The sequence below is a fragment of the Phyllobates terribilis genome, unplaced genomic scaffold (assembly GCF_046119375.1).
Source record: "Phyllobates terribilis strain yellow unplaced genomic scaffold, ASM4611937v1 Scaffold_189__1_contigs__length_3638672, whole genome shotgun sequence".
NCBI lineage: Eukaryota > Metazoa > Chordata > Amphibia > Anura > Dendrobatidae > Phyllobates > Phyllobates terribilis.
In genome coordinates, this window is record NW_027362949.1 from 31991 (window position 1) to 39669 (window position 7679).

The window sequence follows — 7679 nt, forward strand, 5'->3', positions numbered from 1 at the left end:
CAAATATATGGGATCCCAGAGATGGAACACAGTGCACTGCTGGTACTTACTCGTTCTTGCACCAACTTATTTACTCTATTCTTTTTTCTGAAATGGTGAATTCATGTGAGAACTACCAGACACAGACAAGTACAGTGCCTGGAAAAAGTATTCTTTCCCCGTGAACTTTTCCATATTTTGTTCACGTTACACCCACAAACTTAAATATATATAATTGGTATTTTTTATGATATACTAACACAAAGTAGCAAGTATTTGTGACGTGTAAAGGAAATGATACATGGCTTTCTAAAAAATTTAAAAATATGAATCTGGAAATTGTCATCTGCCCCCCTGAGTCAATACACTGTAGAACCATCTTTCACTGCAATTACTGCTGCAAGTCTTTTGGGGTATGTCTCTACCAGCTTTGCACATCTGGAGGCTGAAAATGTTTGTCAATTCTTCTTTACAACTTAGCTCCAGCTCAGTGAGATTGGATGCGTATGGTTTGTGAACAGCAAGTCTTGCCACAGATTCTCAATGGGATTTAGATCTGGACGTTGACATGGTCATTCAAACACATGAATATCCTTTGACTTTTCACCTTTCTCACCTCTCTCATATATCTATTTATGCAGTCTCCCCTGTTCCAAGTCTTATTTTCACATAGCGCGCCTTGGGTTCACTGCGCATGCGCACGGTGGAACGCAACTCACCGCTCTCTTTCAGTATGATACCGGCGCGTCACATCCGGCCGACGGTGGAACGCAGACTGCACTGCATCTTTCGGCCGCGGTGGTCCAGGTAACATCTATCAGCCATCACCATTCATACTTACCTCTTCCTGTTCTGACGCATATAAAATGGGACACATTTCCCATGTGCATACACCGGCACACTGACTGTTAGTTATGCCACATGGACGCACCCTGGTGATACTCCTGGATTCAAATAAGTAAGTTGCACAGCTATATACTCAGTTTGATACTCTCTGATACGCACTCTGAGGACTCCAGTTTCTTTTTACCTTTGGGGCATATTTATGACTTTTCATATATTTCATTATTTCTCCAAGTATTCTACCTCCTGGCTTGTTCTGAAATGAATACCTTTGGAATTCTAAGTTTGCCAGTTCCCCTTTTTTTCATTATATGGCATTGGATGATTTCTTACTGATTATTTTTATATTATAGGTGCAATTTGCGCTTGAATATGACCGCCTATGCTTAAAATAAGTGACCCACTACTTGGCAACCTTGCATATGAGCTTTATGTATGTTTGGAAAAAAATATATGTATGTAATATGTATGGCTCTATTATTTGTGTGACCATATTAAATGTAGTATTCATATTTTTCATTGACACAGATAACCTTGATAAAGGCAATTAGCCGAAACAAAACATTCCGGTGGTTATTATCTTGTTTCAGTCACTTTTTAGAATTAAAAAAAATTTTCTTGAAATGATATACAGTTGTTTTTTCACTTATTAGTGCCGGAGGTTTAGTTAAGATATTAATGGACTATTTTCCTCCTGAGCACAAAAATTTTTTTTTAAACAGTGTGAACCCAAATTGCTCTTCTGATATCCTTTGACCTAAGCCAGGGATGCCAAACTCAAACTCAGAGAGCCAAAATGAAAAACTTGGACAAAATTACGGGTCAACCAGTATACAGTATAATGGGCCCCACATAGTCCTCCATACAGAATAATGGACCCCACATAGTCCTCCATACAGAATAATGGGCCCCACATAGTCCTCCATACATTATTATGGGCACCACATATTCCTCCATACAGAATTTTTATGGCTTGCTTTCAAAAAACGCTTTATTTTTGCCACTCTTCCATAAAGACCAGATTTCTGGACTAGTAGTTGTCCTGTGGACAGATTCTCCCACCTGAGCTGTGGATTTGCAGCTCCTCCAGAGTGACCATGAGCCTCTTGGCTGCTTCTCTAATTAGTGCTCTCCATACAAGGACTGTCAGTTTAGGTGGACGGCCATGTCTTGGTAGGTTTGCAGTTGTACCATACTACTTACGTTTTTTTTATTATCGATTGAACTGTGCTCCGTGAGTTGTTCAGAGCTTGGGCTATTTTTTTTTATAACCTAACCCTGCTTTACTCTTCTCCATAGCTTTATCTCTGACCTGCCCGGTGTATTCCTTGGTTTTCATGATGCTGTTTGATTCCTAATGTTCTCAAATAAACTTCTGAGATCTTCACAGAACAGCTGTAGTTATACTGACAATAAATTGTACGCAGGTGGACTCAGTTTACTCATTATGTGACTTCATTGGTCACTCAAGATTTTATTTAGGGGTAGTAGACTACAGGGGGCTGAATACAAATGTGGCGCCCTGCTGTGCATTCGTGCCACAGATCCTAGAGGGGTGCATGAAAGGATTCCTCCACAAGAGGCCCTCATAGCATACACACACCTCCACCTTCCACCTCAGACCACCAGAGGGAGCCCGTTAGGGCTATAAAAAGGGAAGGTGGAGCTAGGCAGTCAGTCTGGAGAACAGTTTCCTCTGGGACAGAGCTAGTTCCAGTCTGTGAGGATCCAGTCTGTAGAAGGAAGCCTGTTGAGAGGAGCTCCTGCAGTAGCCATCCTGCAGTGGAGCACAGTCCAGAATCATTGAGCTCAGGTAGTGAGCCCAAGGCGTGCCGATGCCATAAGAGCGGTGAAGAGTAGCGAGGCCTACTGCCAGTGTGAAGCTTAGTGAGGGCCCCGAGCAGGCTGAAGGCAAGTGGAGTAAGCGAGCTACATAGGGGGCAGAGGAGCTTAACCAGCTCACCCCACAAGCATTTACCGGACACCGGGTCCGTGTCTGCAAGGATCTCTAGGACCAGCAGAAACAACTGGGATCCCTGGTGAACTACATGTCCCAGGAATACCAAAAGCTGACCGTAATACCAGGGTCAGGAGTCACTGAGGCCCAAGAAACCAGGGAGTGTGAACTCCAACAGAAGGCCCTACCACCAAGTCAGCAGGTGCAAGACAGAGACCAAGTTAGGCCAAGCTTCAGGCAGGTCATAAACTTACTCGGAAAAGGCAAGAAACAGGAGGCCCCACACCCGCTCACTGGGGAGAGTCCTGAAATGCACCCTTCACCCTACAGTACCCCGGATCGTGCCTGAAAACACCACCAGTAAAGGTACTGAAGTGAACTGTCGTGTGTGTGCCTATTCTTCCTTTGACCCGGCTGGGTCCCCTCTGTCCTGCATCCCTTCTCCTACGCTGCCCTGAGGCCCCGCTCCACCTGTGGGGAGCAGAACCAACTAAGCTTCCTGACCACCGGCCTCAGAGGACTGTAGCAGCTCTGGTGAGTCTCACCAGACACCACAGGTGGCGTCACGAACTTTCCCCTTTTACCATACACCTTTCTCCCAATTCCTTGCTTTTTTTTTAAGAGTGACCCCAGGGTATGGCCCTGGGAGCCGGCCACCGCGGCATCCCCCAAAACTAACAGCAAGGCCCGGGCGCCAAGTCCCCATCCCTTGGGCTCGTCATCTCTTCCTGGCGTCACGAACAGGATCCTGTGGCCGCTGCAACAACGGAGTGTTGTGTCCGTTGCCACCGGGTAATGTGCGCCTTTAATCAAAAACTGTATATTTAACTGTGGCGAAGATTGCCGCCATTGTTGGGCCGCCGAGCGGGAAGAAGGGCGTAACCGCGGGAAACTGAGAGGCATACCTGCTAAAGCGCGCAAAGCCCCGGACACGCCCCACGCCTCGACGTCAAACCAGGAAGCGCCAGGTCCTGGAAGGAGCGCCGGTGAACTCTCTGACGTAGGACGCAAGCGACGCAAGGTCCTGAAGAAGAACGTCACCTGCGGAGCTGCGGCCTACCGGAAGAAAAGAAGAGAAGGTAGGCCACAGTTAGCTAGGGGGGCGACAGAATGTCCGAAGAACAGCACAACGGCGGAATACCGGTTAACCGCCCTGATGCTCAACTTGTGCCCGACGCCGAGCAGGCCGAAGCAGCTGCTCCACCAGCAGGACCTGTAACCCCTGTCATACCCATGGCCCTACCGTACATCCCCGGAGCGAAGTGGCTCCCCCAGTACAGCGGCAAACCAGATACCCTGTCTGGATTTAAGCGGAAAATATGCGGTATACTAGATACACACTCTATGACAGGCAAGCAAAGAGCCGCTGTGATATTAGGACAATTAACCGGTGCTGCGGAGCAAGAAGTAGAAACCTGGTCGGCCGCAGACCAAGAGTCAGTGTCCGCAATCTTTAAAAAGTTACAGACTGTCTTTGAGAATCGTACTGAGACAGACCTCCAGATGAGGTTCTACAACTGCTCTCAGCAACCGGAGGACAGTGATCGGGACTATGCCTGGCGTTTACAAGGGGCCCTGCGAGCTCTGAAACAGGTTAGTCCAACCAGCATCAATAATGAAAATAAAATGCTGAAGGAACAGTTTATCTCCAGAGGAGAGCAGGACTGTGCGTTGGTGGTCCCTGGATCATCCAGATGCCACCTTTGGCATCCTTAAGGACATGGCTACAAAAGGACTGCAGCCCCTGGAAACAACTACTATCCAATGTTACCAGGGTGGGGCCACCCCTGTGCCTGCAGCGTCCACCTTTTCCCCAGTGGCTGCTGAAGCCAAGGTGCAAGCAACGTCCCCTAGTGAGCTGGACAGCCTGCGCTCTGAAGTGCGTCAGTTGAGCAAAACCCTGACCACTGTACTGAAAACCCTGCAGCTGCGGACGGAGCCCGAGGAGGAAGGAAGGATCCTGCTAGCCGACAGCCCTGAGGATGTCCCCTGGATGAGAAGGAGGAAGAGGACAACGCCACCCCCTGGGAGCATCAGCGACCAACGCCGTCCACCGAAGGACCCTGTCTGCCACTGCTGCCACAAGTCAGGTCACACCATCCAGAGCTGTCCTTTAAACGAGAAAACCCTGGGGCCGAGGGCCGACACCCAGGAGTAGACTCCCCAGGCCCAACAGACTGGTACAGCAGGTTTGTGGGAGGAAGAACTTTCCTGTCCGTTGTGCTGGACGGCATTGCGACATCCGCTCTGCTGGACACAGGATCTCAGGTAACCATCATGCCTGACGTCCTCTACAAAAGGTTCTGGTCCATGGATGACCTAAGCCCACCAACTCCAAACCTTTCCGTTTATGCCTCAAACGGCCTCCCCCTTAACCTAGTCAGGATTAAGGATGCGGCAGTAAAGGTGGGAAGAGTGGAACTGAAGGACCAGGGACTAATTGTAGTAGAGACTAATCCTGCTGATACAAATTTGTATATGGTACTTGGCACTAATATTGTTAGTAACTTTCTGGGAGAAGTGGTGTTCTTGCTCCAACAGATAGCGGACACTGCCAGACCAGGGCAGAGAAGGGCGCTCCAGAAAGAGATCCGAGCCCTTATGTACCAGCAACAGGTAAAGCTAACAGATGGTGAAATTGGTAATGTACTGGTGACAGACCCGGTACCCATTGTGATTCCCCCGATGAGTGAAATGCTGATATGGTGTAGAGCAGCAATAGGTCTCAAAGGACGGAGCTACCAGGCGGTAGTAGAGCCCCTTAGCTCCGAGCATAGGCCTACACTCTTGACTGCCAGAGGGGTAGGGGATGTACGCAATGGGAGGGTGCCCGTACGCCTCCTAAACTATGGGGAGGACGAGATTAGATTACCTTGCTACGCCACTGTTGCCAAACTATACACAGTAAATAACAACTCCATACACACGGTGGAGTCCTTAACCTCACCAGAAGAAGAGGAGGATAATGACCCGGCAACCCAGGTGGAGGATTGGTGTCAACAGCTCCATGTTGGGACAGACACCACTACTGCTCATCAGAAGCAGGGTGTACACCAGGTGGTTCAGGAAAATGAGCAAGTATTCAGTAAGCACCCACTTGACTTTGGGAGGATTAAGGGGGTTCAACACCATATCCCCACAGGTGACCATCCACCCATCAAAGAACGCTACAGGCCTATACCACCAGCACACTACGAGAAGGTGAAGGAGATGTTGCACGACATGAAGAAGGCAGGGGTAGTAAGGGATAGTTGTAGTCCCTGGGCAGCTCCCCTAGTTCTAGTCAGGAAAAAGGACGGAAGCATGAAAATGTGTGTAGATTACAGACAAGTAAATCGCATTACACATAAAGATGCATACCCTTTACCGCGTATAGAGGAATCCCTGGCTGCCTTAAAGTCTGCAAATTACTTCTCCACCCTTGACCTCACTAGTGGGTACTGGCAAGTAGCTGTTGCTGAGGAGGATCGGGAGAAGACGGCCTTCACCACCCCGATGGGACTCTGCGAGTTCAATAGTATGCTGTTTGGACTCTGCAACGCCCCTGGAACGATCCAAAGATTGATGGAGTGCTGCCTGGGACACCGCAACTTCGAGACTGTACTACTATACCTGGATGATGTGATAGTATACTCCAAAACGTATAAGGACCACTTGAAGATCCTGGCGGAGGTATTCAAGTCGCTGTCCCGGTGTGGGATGAAGTTGAAGCCCTCAAAGTGCCACATGCTCAAGAGAAAGGTACAGTACCTGGGGCACATCGTCAGTTCAGAGGGAGTAGCACCAGACCCGGAGAAGATCACTGCCATCCAGAAATGGCCGGAGCCGAAGAGCCTCAAGGAGGTACGTCAGTTCCTGGGACTAGTCGGGTATTACCGGAGGTTTGTGAAGGACTATACTAAGAAAGCGGCGCCTCTACAAGACCTCCTGGTAGGACAGTCCCCCAGAGGCAGAAATCCCCCGTTCCAGTAGGGTAAGGAGCAAGCTGAATCCTTTAAGGTGATGAAGGAGATCCTGACCGGCGAAGAGATCCTAGCCTACCCTGACTACAGCCAACCGTTCCTGCTGATGCCAGCAACGAAGGATTAGGAGCTGTACTGAGTCAGAAGCAGAATGGCAAAGAGAAGGTGATCGCCTATGCAAGCAGGAAGCTCCGCCCGACCGAGAGGAACCCAGAGAACTATAGCAGCTTCAAGTTGGAGTTCCTGGCCCTGGTCTGGACCATCACCGAGCGGTTCAAGCACTATCAAGCCTCCAGTAAGTTCACTGCCTTCACTGATAACAACCCCTTGACTTATCTAGACACAGCCAAGCTAGGAGCCTTGGAGCAACGATGGATGGCTCGGCTGTCAAATTACCAATTCACTATTAAGTACCGGGCGGGCCGCAAGAACGCCAACGCCGATGCCCTGTCCAGGATGCCTCACCAGTCAGACACTGAAGAAGAAGTGGACGACCTGGAGGAGATTGAACTACCTGCCTTTCATCAGAATGGGATGGTCCACGAGCCACGAGCCTCCAGGAGGCCTCGCGGTAACACGTTAAACCCCCTGCCTCACCACAGCTGGAAGGAGACTCAGGACAGCGACCTGGTTGTCAGCCGTATCAAAGAACTGATAACCCAGGAAGGTTCCTCCCTGGAGAAGGAAGCGTCTCTCCAAGCCAAGCAGCTGTGGAATGAGAAGAGCCAGCTGTTCATCTATAGAGAGAAGCTGTGCCGGAGGTACGTCAACCTCAAAACCCATGAGATGGTATGGCAGACAGTGGTGCCTAAGACAGACATCCAGATGGTGTTGGAAGCCTACCACGATCAGGCAGGGCACTTCGGCTGGAAGAAGCTAGAGACCCTGCTGAAGTGTCGGTTTTATTGGGTAGTTCCATTGAGAGGTGGTGCCGGAAT